The sequence below is a fragment of the Pteropus vampyrus genome, unplaced genomic scaffold (genome assembly GCF_000151845.1).
Source record: "Pteropus vampyrus isolate Shadow unplaced genomic scaffold, Pvam_2.0 Scaffold48, whole genome shotgun sequence".
Lineage (NCBI taxonomy): Eukaryota > Metazoa > Chordata > Mammalia > Chiroptera > Pteropodidae > Pteropus > Pteropus vampyrus.
Window position 1 is genome coordinate 4,666,275 of NW_011888829.1, and position 15,781 is coordinate 4,682,055.

Here is a 15,781-nt window from a genome sequence, read left to right on the forward strand (position 1 = left end):
GGGTCTAATCTTGTCTTTATTTTATATTTAAACATTTGTTCATCATAGATTTTTTTGCATTAACTTTGATTTTTAAAAATGTTATATCAAAATATTATTTACCTTTATTACTGCACCTTTTGGTGCTTGCTTAAATTTTGTGCCCAAGGCGAATGCGTTCCTTACCTCATCCTAGTTGCTTGTCCTAGTCCCAGCCCTGCCCTATTCCTAGCCCTGCCCCCTAGTCTAAGCCATTCATTATCTCCAGGCTGCACTTCCTGCAATAGCTTCCTAACTGGTCTCTCCACTTCTAGGTTTGTCGTCTATCTTTGATCCACTGATCATATGGAAGCTACCCTGATCTTTTGAAAAGATAAATTGCTTTATGTCACTCTTCTGCTTCCAGCTTGTTAAACTGTCTCTTAACCTACTTAGAATAAAATCCAAATTCCATGTAAAACCCTGCATAATCTGGATTTTGCCTCACCTCCTCACCTATCACTCTGCTTTTGTATACCCCAACTTCACTGGCTAACTTTCCATTCCTGGAATATGCTGAACTCATTCCTGCATCAGAGGCTTGGCATAGGCCATTCTTTAAATGGATGATCCTTTCTAATCCTTTAAATTTCAGATTAAGTTAACCCTTTAGAGAGGCTTTCCAATCTAAAGTAAATCCCTTCCTGATATTTCTATTACTCTGTTCCTTTTCCTTCCTAATAGTCTGACAACATATAGGGTTTTACTTGCTTATTATTGCTTATTATTTTGTTTACTTGTTTTCTGTCTTCCTTTTTAAGCCCTAAGATCTTTGAGGGAGCTTAGTGCTTTGCATACTACCATCTACTCAACACTTAGCACTCAAATACTCACTAAATAATTAAAATTTTAAAAAAAGATAAAACTCAAAGTAAATGGGGTTTTGGAAAAAAGCCCCACAAATACAGTGGCATTAATATTCATTAATATTAACTAAATATTAGTCTAGCCATAACAAGGCTCATAAAACTGATCGTTTCCTTTGGCCCATTAGGTCTATATTTGAGACTATATCCCAATAATAACTTGAACATTTTATTAAAAATATCCATATATTAATAATATTTCAAGGTTGAAAAAACGGGAAACAACTCATAGTGTTGGTTGTTCATTCATCTTCCCCTGGTTTCATTCTTCTTCTCTAGCCAAGATAAGCTCAACTATACGTTGCTCCTATGGCAGAACCCAAAAGATAAGCATTATTGGAGAAAAATCACTAAGTTGGGCAAAATACAATAGCCGTGATCTTTAAGTTCAACAGTCTCAAATGGACAATCATTATTTCCCTGAAATCTGTTTTTTTTATGGTGAAGCTATTCTCCTACTCTCTACAGATACTATGTCGATACTCACCATTCTCCTTTTACTAAAGGAACCACCATCGACAAGGCCATTTAAGTCAGAAAATCTGAGAGCCATTCATGAGAATATCTCCATTATCTAGTTCATCACCAAGTCCTATTGTTTCAATCTCAAGAAATATATCTTGAATTCATCGCCTCTTTTCTATCTTTACTGCTACCATAATGAGAACCAGTATCTGGGTAACTAAAATGTTCTCTTAATTCGCTGTTCCATTTTCATTCTTTTCTCCTATCCATTCTCTACACAGCAGAGTGATTTATTTTAGAAAAATGTATAAAACTAAATCATATGCAAAACAATAAATCTATACAGCAATTTATAAAGAAAAAGTTATACTTTCCCTCCCCCTCTTTCCAATTGCAATCCCCCAAGATAACCTACCACACACTAAATATTTGATGTGTTTGTATCCTCCCATTCTTTTTTCTGTGCTATACATAAATATATTCAAATATTTTCGATTGGCTCTTTTTTATTTCTAAAAAATGCATTACATTATGTATAAGATATCATGTCATAATTTACTTATTCCTTACCTAATAATATATTATGGGCATGCTTTCAGGTCAATATATAGTTCTTTCCCTTTCTCCTTTTTTATATAGCCATGTAACACTCCAGAGAATGGAAGTACAAAAAATTAAATTAATAATCTTCCCAGTGATGGACATTCAGTAGCGTGGTCTTTTAAAATACAAACCTGATCATGTCTCTTTCCTTCAAAAGTTTTCTTTTAATCCATGAAGGATGATCTATATTTTCTACCATGGCCTGCAAGGCTCTGGAATGGTCTGGGCCTTGATCTTCTTTAAATTCACTTTACACCATTCTGCCCTTGCTCACCATAACCCACACTAGCCTTTTGGTAAGTTTTTTTTCTTTCCATTTCATGGTCCCCACATATTTCCTACTCTTATTAACCTGTAAAGATCTTCCCTGACTACCCTCCTTCCCCCTCCCCCAATCTAAATTAGGTTTCTCTCTTAAATGTTCTCATAACATCTTGTAAACACCTTTATAGTATTCATCACCAGTTCTAATTATATATATAAGAAGTTATATTTATATCCTTGTATTTATTTGTATATCTGATTATTTCATCTCTGCCTCCTTCAGTAGGCACCACACTCTGTGAGGACAGAGACAGTGTTTTTCTGCACCACCAGCAACCTAGAATAATGTTTAAAGGTAAAAAACATTTATTAAGTGAAGAGCTGTCCTACAATGAGGAATCAGTAGGCAGTTAGGTGATAGAATTAAATATTCATTAACTTTCAAAATGATATGAGAATTGTCTTATATGGATAAATTTATATGAAATTGCACACACACATACATATATATATGAGAAATTGGTAATATAGTAAAAGGAACATTGGCCTGAGGGGGTAGTGACTCTGTCAATTAGTTGGTGACCTAGGAAATGTCATTTCCTTGCTGTTAGTGTCCACCAATTAGTGACTCTCTGTAGATGTGGTATTGCCCCCTAGTGTTAGATAATCTGAGAGGTAATACTGGCCATCATAGAGCAGGGGCCATTAAGCAATGTGGGACTGTTGTTCCTCACATGAAAAATTAGTTTGTGTCCCTCCTGAGTTTTAAATGCCCCAGTGTAAATGAAAAGACCGTATATAATGATCTGCATGTAAAAGCTGACCGATTTCACATACAAACACAAAGTTGTTTTTTATTTTTACATATTCTAACAGGGAATGTTAGGACTGCATTTATGGCAGACATTGAGGACAGATTAGTGTTGTCCACCGGAGATGGCCAAAACATCATACCTGTGTCAGTTGGCATTTGTAGCTTTCACATTCATGGGGATTTTATTTCTAAGTGCCAGCAAGTGATGACTTTCTATATTTTCTAGAACTGTCATACCTGAGCGTTTATATATTAAAACACAAATTATCGTGTTAAAAATTACTTTCTTTGTACTTTTAATATTATATAAGGCATTATTTTGATTTAAAACAATATCATATATGTAGGTAGGTTATACTATCTATGAATTTTATTTTAGGCTAATAAAGGAGATGTTATGAAAATACTTTTTACCAAAAAAAGGTGTTTTGGATAAATAAGGCTATGAACCACTGAATTAAATGATAATGAAGAATCCTCCTTGTTCTTAATGTGATGCTTCTAATCTTTAATAATGGAAAGGATTTTTTCTATTTTGTTCTTTTCATTACTTTGTTTATGTTCCACTATAAAATCGGTAATATAAAAAAACACACATTTAAAAAAATACATGTTTCCTATACTGAACATTTAGACAGTTACCTAAAGGTGAATCCAAATGATTTCCCAAGTTTCCTTGCTAATTTTATGATCCTATAATTTGAAATTTATGGTAAATTATGAATTTATTACCTTTTAAGTTTTTCACCAAATAATTGTCTCTAAGCTTGATGGTGAAGAAACTGAAACACAAAGAACTAATGTATTAAAAAAAATAATGAAATGAAGGCTTCTCACTATGAGATTAGGTCCTCAGATTTAAAATTGCAACCCTTTTTCCTATTCCCCTTCCCTGTTTTAAAGTTTTTCCATCACTTATGAAATATTATGCATTTTAATCATATATTTTAAAAATCGCCTTCTCTCGCTTTTCCCTCACCCCAACACACGTTAGAATAGATATAGGAATTCCTAGAATGGAAACAGGGAATTTTGTGTTTTGCTCACCGAAAGCTTCCCATGTTTAGAGAGCAGTGCCTGGTACACAGGAGCTCAACGAGCATTTGTTGTATGAATGGAAGAACACACGCAACAAATGAAAACGACTGGTTCCGAGCGCCACTTTCACCAGAATTCTAGGAGGCAAGAGGGAGGAACCAGGAAAATGATTTTTGTGACTTGGCGCTCAAAGGGATTGCGGGTGCATTCTTATGGTTTTGGGATGTCCTGCTGTGTGAGGACTTTGTAAACTTCGTGCGCAGGGCTGTGCAGCCTGGAAACCTAACTGGCACCAAAGTCCGCATAATGTTCTCAAATTTGTATCACCAGAAACACGTTTTTGTAAGTGCATGGGTCTTCAGTTCTCTTGTGCAGGACGATTTGGGATATGTCTTCGGTGGAGATTAATGGTGAGGATGGCATCAAGGGTGCCGACTCCAAAATGCGCAAACACAGGAAAGGAGTTAACGCTCACTTTTCGCAAACAGACGCCTATTCAGTATCAAAACTCTCGCCCTAGGTCGGATCCTGCGCTCCTCCTCCCTTCCCAACCTGACTCTACCCTGCCCTCTTTAATCTCTATAGTGGGCGGGACAGAGAAGAGACATTCTCCGCTCCTCCCAAATTGGTTAAGCTCGCCCCGAGTTTTGGTATCCCATATTTGAGCAAAACCAAGGAAACGCAACCGCTAACGAAGAGCGCCGACCAAATGACAGCGGAACAGCACACGCGGGTAGAGAAGGAAGCAAAACATGAAGAAAGGCAGTGGTCTATAGCAGCCACGTGAGGTGTGCGATCCCATCTGCCCTAGGAGTGAGAACTTCAACTCCCGGCTAGCAGCTGAGCGGTTACCCTCGGAAAACTACAACTCCCAGGGTGCCGCGGGTGGAGCCGCCCTCCGCTCCTTCCGCCCCTCCCCCGCCCCTCCCTGCCGGATCGGCGTGCGCCTGCGCACGGGAAGCCGGAGGAGTCTTACCCTAATGTAAGATGGTGGCCCGTCTGGCTGTGGAACCCACCGAAAGCTGAGAGTCTCTCTCTCAGCCGTAAAGGTCGGACTCACTGAAGCAATCAGGCCCGGTTCTGAGGAGTTTTTTCCCCGACACTCGTCCAGTGGTCTCTTGTGAGGACGCGGCAGCGCGTGGAGACGGCTAAGGGAAAAGCGAGGCAAGTCAGGCGGGTGAGTCTATGCGGGGCTGGGCTTAGGGGAAACCCGGGGCTGACCGGCTACGAGAGAGCGGAGGCTTCGCTGGGATTGTGCAGGCCGCACCCCCCTCTTTCCCCACCCCCCGCCTCATCTTCACCCTCCTCTTTCTTGGTCTTCCTGCTCCTCTTCCTCCCGCTCCCCTCTACGCCACAGCAGTCACCACCAGGAAAAGGGAGCGGGGCAGAAGGCAGCGCGGCGGCGAGCGCTGGCTCCTTCGAAAATTTCTTCAATTGGGGAGCCGAGGCGGCTTTTCGTCTTCAGCTCTCCCCCCTACATTTTTGTCGGGGCAGGATTCTTAGGTCTCAGGACTCCTTGTTTTCACAGCCCCGTTTCCCGTCTCTGACGTCCTTTCCCAGTGGCCCCGTCTCCCAAGACCAAAGCCATCACTTCCACTCTGACCCGTGTCGCTGCTGCTCATGAATCCCGCTGCTCATTGCCCACTCGTCCTGCTGCTTGTTATTTGCTCCACTGCTACTATTCTGGAGTTAGCCTTTGCCCCCTTCTCGTGCTTGCCATCAGCCCCTAGTCTGCCACAGTAGAGCTTCAGCCGATGTGCAGTCTTTGCCTTTAACCACATCTGTCATTTTAAAAGCGGCCCCTTAAGTATCTAGATTATGCTGCTGCTGGTTCTGTCCCACCTGTTCACAGCTTTCTTGGGAATTGTCTGTTCCTTCCCTCTTTCCTATACAGATTCTTTCGACATATACTTCCAGAAGAAAACGGGGCGCCCCGCGTTGGCCCCTGGAAAGTCAAGAAGTTGGGAAGTGAATGAAGTGAGGTAGGGTACTTATTAAACGTTCTGAGTGAAGAGCGTTTATTTAGGCTACTCAGGAGAGAGACCTTTTCATTTTGCTTTCAGTGATCTGGGCATTATTCGCTCTGTTGGAAGGGTTTTGTTTTTCCGTTTCATTTTGGACCGGTTTATCCATGCTACTGTGCGTTCTTCTGAATTGCCTTTCCCCAGGACACTTAATGTGGGCACTGATTATACTAACAAATGTATTGGCCTGAGCATTTCAAAATAAGATAAATCTGGCACACAACCAAACTCACCCGTGAATTCCACAAGCAAATACAAGTGTTATTTTGATTATGTGCAGGTTATAGGTGGGTTACAGATTCCTTTCATTATTGAGAATTGATTATTGACTAAGTGAGTTATATTGCTGTTCAGATTAATTAATGACATATGGTTTGAGTGGAAATTTCCTCTCTAGCTAATATCATACTCGCTTACTATTTTGGATTCAGGAACTTATCTCCTTTAACCTTTCTAGAATGGTAGGTGTCTAAATGGTTTTCTTTTGAAAACCCAATCGGGTATGTATGCAAAATAAAAATAGATATTTTTTTCTCCAAAATTAAATTCTGCATTTTTTCTATAGAAAAGAGGGCTGATGGAAGGAAATGACAATGTGCACATACATGCATTTGGTGGCACTCACTGTCAATTATCTACGTTAAAAAGCAGAATACTAGAAGTAAGATGGCTTATGATTGTTTTGGTGGAATCTAAATTGAAATATACAGACTGATGGCATAATGAGATGAAGGAGCCTTTGCTGTAATCAGACCCCTGTAAAATAATCACCAGAAAGCAAATAGGATTACATAGATCAGATACATCTCAAATTTAAACATAAATAAGACATTATGTTCTTAAGGTATATGTGAAAATGTTAAAAGTCATAGTAGCAATCTCATGCAGCAATGTACCTCTTATTTGCAAAAGTAGTAATACCTCAAGTGTAAATACAGATACAGTTACCCTTTTAATCACTTTTGCACATTATTGTGATTTTTACATATTTTACCTGTAGTTACCCGATTGTGATAAATAGTTTGTTTTGTCAAATGTAAACTGAGGTTAGAAAAGCTTTTTATAAAACTTTTTCCTTTTCGCCACTTAAGCCCAAGTTTGGAGAAATTTAATAAATCCCTACTCTTCTAAGAATGGGAAGCAATATATAGCAGACCTGTCCAAAGTTATAACTTGAGGTTTTTAAAAAATTGTTACTTACATTTAATTTATCGGTAGGAATGTGTTTAATACAATTGATCTTTACTCTTAAGTAAAAAATGTATTTCATTTTTCTTTGTGATACACTGGTGGAGGAGCTTTCTACTTTGAACAAGCCTAACACACAGGTTTAGAAGCCCTTGGCAGTCATACTTGGGTGAATTGAAAGCAGTGTGTTCTGGGAGAGAACTGTTTGTCTGGCAGAAGAGGGTATATGATTTTAATACATCTTTAGTAAAGTTTTGTTTTTGTTTTTGTTTTTTGTTTTTTTTTGCCTCAGTAAGTATATTCTCAGGTAATTTCTCTACTCCATACTTTTTTTCCTGCAATCATAAAATTCTTACTTTCAGCACTCTAAAGTCAAAAGGAATCCCCTTTGGGATCTTTAGTTCATCTAAAGATATCTAAAGTTCTTTGACATTTTGACAGGAAATAAGGAGCTGAGATTTCAAAATATTTTTGTATGCTTTAAGTTTGTAGATGTAACATTATGAACATTGCAGCTTCATAATTCTGTGGGTTTTTTTATTTTGATAGATTTAAATACTTTATGCCAAGTTCAATTGTTGAATTTTTCAAATGAATAGATTATTTCTATAGAAAGGTTTTTGAACATGAATTACTTAAAGTTGACGTAATATAAAATTTGTTTTCGTAAAATGTAGACAAATCTTTAATATTATTAGTATGAGACAGTTATAAGCAAATGGCAAAATGCAAGAAAATTGTTTTGTAATGCCCTCAACCTTAACTTGGGAGCACTAATGATAACCTGCAGCTCATTACTGTGTAAAAGAAAGAGGGTGTTGCTTAAAGATGAACTCCTTGCATTAGGGGATATTTATTTTAAAAATGACTTTACATACTTGATAGAATGAAAAAATATCTTCTCAGTTTAAGCAGTATGATTTTTAGAAGTCTTCCCTTTCCTTTCCAACTTCTGGTTTTAAGGTAAAGCTACACTCTTCATTTTAATGTTTTTTATTTTTTATTTTTATTTTTGTGCCTGCAAATAATACTTGATTGAATCTATTTTAACTTAGTGTTATATTATTTTTATAGACCAACTCAAATAAAAAGTTTTAATTTGTGAAAACTTCAGCCTCTGCTGAAAATTTAGTTTGCTTTCTGTCATTAAGTACAGTACTGTCTTGACTTTTTGTGAAGGAAGTTACATTCTGCTCAGTTGGTTCCAAAGAAAAACAGGGGGGAAATAGGTTATAGAGATTTTTTGTGTTCTAGAAATAGAATAACTAGAATGTACTACATACTTTTCTCAAAGGATTTCTTACTCTAAGTGGAACTTGTAAATGGTTTTCATCCCACTGGAATAGCATGTATTGGATGAAACCTGTTAACACATTCTGAGATTTAAAAATTTTTATGTTACCTCAGATAACAGGAAAAATCTGCAGATGTTCATTCTTATACAAAATGTAGCAATATCCCTGATATTTTGAAGATAGTGATATATGTATATTTCAAAGGTTGAGAGTACACAAATGATAAAGATAGCATAATTTACTGAATTATCTAGTGATGCAAGGAAAGAAGTGGGACTTTTTAATCACATGGTTAATGGTTTTCTGAAAGAACTTTTTCAGAATTGTTTTTAATCTCGTTATGTGGTCTTTATTAGAAAAGATTGTGCAGTAAATGTCAACTTTTTCAAGTGTAGTAATATAATCCAGTGGAATTTGTCACATTTCTTTTTCATAGTATGATTCTTTTATTTTTTAATCAGAAAGTAGTTTATAGAAAAGAAAATTCCACCACTGTTTTGGCCCCTTCGGTTAGCTTTCCCATAGCAGAGTTTTTCTTCTACTAGTAGAGAAAAATTACATACCACAAAAAAGATGATGATGATTTTTACTTGCTAGGAAAACAACGTTAAAGATAGTACAAATATAAGGCAACTTGAAATGAGTTTTTTTATAAGGAGTTTGTGAGAATGGTTTCTAAACTGTTTATACAAGAGAATTGTCCTGTTTTAAACTTTAATTGCTTTGGGCGATGGGCAGATGATGGATTGCTATTAGGATAAACCTTGCTATTTGTATATGTGTATGTGTCTGCTATCTGTTCAAAAATCAAATATTTTTTTTTAGTTATGGTAACTAAAATCTTACCTCTTGAGTATTTAGAGAAAATTAGAGAAGGGGAAATAAGAATAATCAGATTGGTTTATATATATGTGTCAAACCAGTTCGGAACAAAAAAACTCGAGACAAAAAAGCAGCGTAATTAGAATAAAATGCCAACATTTTAAGATAGTTGGTGTTGTATTACTGCTTTTGAAAGGAATTAGTGAATAATGTTGTAGGGGAAATTGTAGTGATTGAATTTTGAAAAGTAGCTATAGACTGAAATATCAAAGGGAGGGATCATTCCTTACCAGCAACAAAAAGATACATTGTCTTTAAGCCAAATATCTGAAATTTCTAAGCATGTTTTGCAGTCCTTGGAATAAAGAGGAAGTGCTAATTTTTCTGATTATTATTTTTTAATTATTATTATGGTGGCATTGGTTAAGAAAATCCGGTAAGTTTCAAGTGTACAATTCAACAGGAAGTCATATGTATATTGCATTGTATGTTCACCTCCCACAGTTAGATTTCCTTCTGTCACCACATATTTGACCCCTTTTTCTGATTATTTAAGAACCTACTAATTCATTCCCTGTTAAGGGCACTAGATATGTTCAGATTGTGAATTTCCTGAAATAACACTGGCTGATTTGTAGCAACTTTTTTTTTTCTGCTTTTCATATTTTGCTTATGATTTTTTCCCAGTGTTTTTGGTTTTCAGCAGTTGTTTGGGTGGACCCTTTTGTGAGTTCTGTAATTGATTGAGAATTTGAAATATAGTCAATATTGCTTTTAGTGGTAAGATTAATTTTTTTTGATGGAGATCCCCTCCGTTTTCATTAGATTTTTCCCCTCTAGCTAATTTTTATTAATTCTTGGATAAGAATTAGGATCATGCAAGTTCCCTGCAAAATTAAATTTTTCCAAAATCTTTTTTTTTTTACTCTAACTGGGAGCCTAGGTATTTGTTGGTTAAAGAAAATGTTAGTGTATTTTGTTTTTGTCATTTTAAATGAAGAGCTTATTCGTACTTAAAAAAATGAACTTATTAATGTGAAAATTTTAAAGCAAGTATAAAAGTAGACACGAACCTCTACGTAGCTGTCACTTCAAAGATTATCAATTCATAGACAATCTGGGTTCATTTATTTCCGCACTTATTTTACTCCTTGTCCTCCTCCCTTGGACCTAGATTATTTTGAAGCAAATCCTAGTCATCACATTCTTTCATTTGTACTAGAACTCTTTTGACATAAAATATCTTGATTTTTTAAATCAGGATTAGTCAGCTTGTCAAATAACCTTCAAGTACTTTTATTAGAGACTCACTTCTTAGGAAATGGCCTGGCCTCTCTAAGAGTTTATTATCTTGGTGGGTATACTTTCATAATATACATAGCATTATCCAAAGCATTATCCAAATAATGCGTGGTACATATAGTCTGAGTCCAGTATGCTACTGTAGGGGTATCTTCAGACTAAAGTTCTAGGAATGGGGCTTCCTGGAGAAAGTAGGATTAAAGGATATGTACTATCTGCATAGGCAGAGCATCTCCAAAGGATGCCATGCATTACATGTGTGGATAGAAGCCTGAGCAAACACTTATTGGTGGGACCAGTGTGATATGAGAGGGGCGTAAGGAGTCTGCTCCCAGTAGAATAAGGTGTTAATTTCTAGGAAATGGTGTCAGAGAAGTTGGTATAGTAGGGTAGATCTGGATTATGAAAGGTGTATTCATTGTCCAGTCAGATTTGATCTGCCAAGCAATAAGGAGTCATTAGAGGTTGGTGGTGGTGGTGGGAGAGGAGATGACATAATAAAAGTGCTTTTTAGAAAGATTGCTTTTTCAGTAGTGTGCAGCATATTTTGGGTGTGAAAAATTAACGTCTAGGCCATAGAGGTATGGGGCAATCTAAGAGATGTTAGTGTGGAAATTCTGTAGGATTTGGCAGCTAATTGATTCCATATTCTCTTTAGTCCCTTACCTAAAGAAATGACATCAAGGTTTTGGAGAATAGAGAACTGAGGAAATGTGGTCTATTTGTCTTTGATAGTAAACTGCAATTCGTTATCTAAACCCAGCTTTTGGAAAGGAAGTGATGTATGATTACTCAAACAACAATCTCAGAAAATTTCTATAGAAAATAGCTTCTAGTGTTTTCAAATAGTTTTTTTTTTTTTCTGTTTTCAAATTGTTTTAGATAATCACTGGGGAATAAGAGTTGGGAAAATAAAGAAAATTTTATTATATTATAGTAAGAGATGGAACGTATTTCATTTATAAAAGAGAGATTTGTGCCTCATCTCCTTATGTGTGTATTATTTCAGAAGGGGTATTAGGAACCTTACATTTGAAAAGCTTATAACTGGGATGTATTATTAGGATCTTTAAAACGTAATGATGACCTGATTAGAGCAGAAGAAATTCTGATGAAATAGGGCACTAAATATTGTCAGCTTCAGGCTCCCTTAAGGAATGATAAGGTTAGGTCAGCAGGCCAGAGAAAAATGTAGAGACATTATTAAATGAAAGTTTGGTCTTTAACTTATTTTGATATACCTTGTTTTGCAAAGGTATTATTAAAAACAGATCTAGTTAAACAGCAGCCATATTTGTATTTTTTTAAGTTCTGAGACTTTTGAAGTTATTCTTTTCCTTGTTTTGTTTTTTTGACTCTTCGTTAAGCCAACTTTCTTCATCTATTGTATATTTCTGGATAGCATGCTTTCTTTTTTTTGCAAAGGAAAATTTCACATTTTTTCTTAAAGCAAGAGAGAAAAATAGATTTCTTGCTTCTGGCTTTGTAAATAGTAGATGAAAAATTAACGTCTAGTCCATAGAGGTATGGGGCAATCTAAGAGATGTTAGTGTGGAAATAATAATCTCTTCCTGCTTCCTTCAATATGACATGTATTCCCTCTCCACTCTCCATAGTATTTGGCATGTGGATCTCAAGAATTCTTACCGTTGAGTTAAAACATCTCAAGCTTAGGTGCTTACAACTTCAGCATTAAATTTATCTTAATTTAACAGTCATTTTTGTGTCTTATTATAAAAGGTATGACCTACCATAACGCCATGCGCTTTTTAGATACTTGGGAAATAATAGTAAGGATAAAGACGATGATGTAATATAGAATATTATTGGGAAATAATCGGTTTTTCATTGACATTCCTCCCTTCCTAAGACCTTCTTAATTCTGTGACAGCTATTTTTGACATTTTTTACCTCTTTATTTGGCTGGTGATGTGCACTATTTAATATGGTCACTAGAATAGAAAGCTGTTGCCCTCTTCTTGGCGGGCTGTTTTACAGAGGCTTTAATGTGTTAATTTTGGATTTAAGATTGACTCAAGATCTCCTTTGTGCAGGAGAGTCTTGAAAAGGATTTATGCATCTCTCTCATTGCCACACAGTGTATGTGAGAGGGAAGTAAATGTCAAATACATAGCATAGTATTTGAGAATATCTTCAATGATAGCTGCTAATCCATTCTTTTCCCCCAAGAAATTATCATTTAATCCCTTGGAATGAGGAGCCACTTATAAGTGTTATGGTTTGTGGTGGTGGGGAGAGGAGAAAATGTCTCCTCATTCCAAAAATCTCTCCTGAGTTTTAATAACTTGAATTAATCTCAAATTATTAATGCTTTACATATTTTTCATTCATACGATTCTTGGGAGGGATTTTATTTTGTGTGAGTGGCTTTGGGGGTGCCTTGGGTAGCAGGAGGTAGATGCGTTGTAAACCCAGGAAAAGGGAGGAGAGGCAGATAGAAAGAGGGAAGACTTCAAATTCTAATAATGGCTACTGCGTATTTTTGCCTAAGGCATTCATGGCATTGGCTCCTTTGCTGCCTTTGGCTGCATACCTTAGTTTTTCTGAGTTATGCTGTCAGTACTTTAGAAAGTCAAACGAGTGTCCCTTTTGGTTTATGCATTTTAATCTCTCCAGCTCAAGACCTGACAATTTTTTTTTTCTTAAACTCTGCCAGAGGGAAAGGGGAAAGATAAAATGATAGGTATGATACTCCCCATCTGCTCACATGTTAAGGTTACATTATTCTAAAACATTTTTTTGTGGAAAAACTTCTGCCTTTCATTTTAATTTATGTAATCAGTTATAAAATACCTTCATGAATTCACTAAATGAATCCTCAGAAACCTTTTAAAAGGTCTTTTAGCCATAGAGTTGGTGATAGGTTGAAGAGTACCCAAATAAGTTAGATGCTTAGTTGAACTTTTTTAGAATTTCTTGCTTTTACTAAAATCTGTTATACTGGACCTTGTTCTAGATGTGAATTTTGCTTCCAGAAAAATAGTTTTCTTTCTTTAAGGTGGATACCTTCCCTACATTGTATTCAAATCTGTTTTGATCCTGATGAAAACAAGTAGGGCAGTAAAATGCTTTAATATAGGCATGCTAATAGAAGAACATTTGTTGTCAGGTGTCACCATGTATTCTTTTGTCATGCCTAGCAAATATTTTCAGCAGCTTTGGAGAACTGTGAATAACATATGATGTGTTTGTGTTTATAGAGTGTGCTTTTTATTATATACTACTAAATTCTAGTAAAATTTAACTTGATATTAAAGGAAATATTGCTCTTCAGTATTTGGAGTAAAGGACTAACTTAAATGATTTTTCTTAGTTGAACATAGTTTTCCATAGTTTTGTTTTTTCAATAGTTTTTCATGCAAGCCCTTTGAACTCTCCCTGTTTTTATTATTGTTTCTACTGTGAATATACCAGACTGTCTCAGTGTGAATCTTGGCTCTGCCACTTAAAACTTGTCAGATCTAGAGCAAGGTACTTTACCCTGTCTGGGCCTCAGCTTCCTCAGTTGTAGGAAGGAGATATTAGGATTATTGTGTGGCATAAATGAGGTAAGGTATGTAAAGTGCTTGGAATAGTGTTGGGCACATAGAAAGCCCTATGTAAGTGTTCACTATTTTATACATTTGAAAGAATAAAAAAAATCCATTTTTGAACACTTAACTATTTATTCAATACATGTTTTTTATGTCTAGGTACTGGACATAGTTTTCAGTAGTTACTTGAGCAGCTGGAAACACAGGTAATGTGTTTGAGGGGGAAATCAAAGGATTAGCCTTCCTCGAATTTTTTTGAATCCAAGAGTAATGGAAAATGCACCTGAATAGGTATGATGGAAAATGATTATGGAGTGTTTTGAACTAAGGCAGAGAAATTTATATACCGTTGGTAAGAGGGGAGATCATCGCAAGGTTTTATTTTCTTTTATTTTTTTAAGTCGGGAGAGTGATGTGTTTAAAATAGTACTTAGGAGAAGATGGTTTTGCGTGTCTTGGTAGCATAGAATTTTTTTTTTTTTTTTTCCTAGTCTGTTCTGTTTACTGATCTACCCAGAGCAACCCATACAGGGCCTGGTAGAGAGAGAAAGTGTTCAATATTTATTGGATGAATGAACCTTAAGGGAAACTGAGTTAACAGAGAGAAGCACTTTTGGGATCTCTACCTTTAAAGGGTAGAAGTGAAAAAAAGTATTATTAAAGAAACAATTGGAGAGGTGGAGGAACATGGAAAAGAATAAGTCTCAGAAAACAAAGAGACTTTCCAGGAGAGAGAAGTCAGATAGGGATAGGAGATCCAGCATAGTATTGCTTCTATTTTAAGAAAAGTAATTGGCATAGTCTAACACAACATTCAAGGAGAATGAGAATAGTTAAACCCTTTGGCTTGTGGTGTGATAATCACTAACGACATCAGAGCGATTTCAGTAGACTGGGAATGTAACTGGGAATGTCAATCAAATTGGGTGAGGTTAAGGAAGGTAGTAATAAGTGGAGATTGTAGGTAAAGACCATTCAGTCTAGAAAATGATTGGAAAAATGGCACGAAGACATTATAATAGTAGCTTTCATAGTTATTAAATGTGTACCTTGAGAGGTTCTATGTATTAGAGATGAGAAAACTTGAGGCAGTTTGTGCTGAATGTTAAGTTTTCTAGTAGATGAGACTTATTACCCATGCTGCTTCAGGCCTCTGCTACTTGCTAACTCTCATCTTGAAGCAATGGTAGCACCCATTTCATAGATCTGTGGTGAGGATTAAATTATCTAATCTTTTTAAAACACTTAGAGCAATGCTTTGGTATGTGGTAAACATTTGATAAATGTTAGCTATTATTATCATCCACTGCTGAAGTGGAGTAGAGAGTAGGATTAGAGGCTTGAAGAGAAGAAATAGAAAAATAAATTAATAAAATTATTGCCAGGTAGTGGCAAGAACTAAATGAAAAGGCCTTAGAACCTTTGCCCTAGCTGTTCCCTCTGCCTGGAGAACACTTTTCCAACACATAGCTATTTCATCTTCTTCAGATCTTTGTTCAGATGATATCTTTCTTAATAAGCCTACCCC

The 15,781-nt window shown here is 36.1% G+C and overlaps 1 protein-coding gene across 8 annotated transcripts in view; it reads left to right on the forward strand.

The window, feature by feature from the left end:
• The first annotated feature begins 5,006 nt into the window (after positions 1-5,006).
• The window catches only part of CNOT4 (CCR4-NOT transcription complex subunit 4), a 134,652-nt gene continuing 123,877 nt past the window's right edge, over positions 5,007-15,781 (forward strand). For 4 of the 8 annotated variants that reach the window (XM_011359515.1, XM_011359516.1, XM_011359517.2 and 1 more), the window contains exon 1: positions 5,008-5,245. The gene's annotated coding sequence lies outside the window, so the exon portion shown is untranslated. Of the gene's footprint in view, positions 5,246-5,962; positions 6,051-15,781 lie in introns of all 8 variants that reach the window. The other 4 variants (XM_011359511.2, XM_011359514.2, XM_011359512.2 and 1 more) reach the window with 3 other exon arrangements.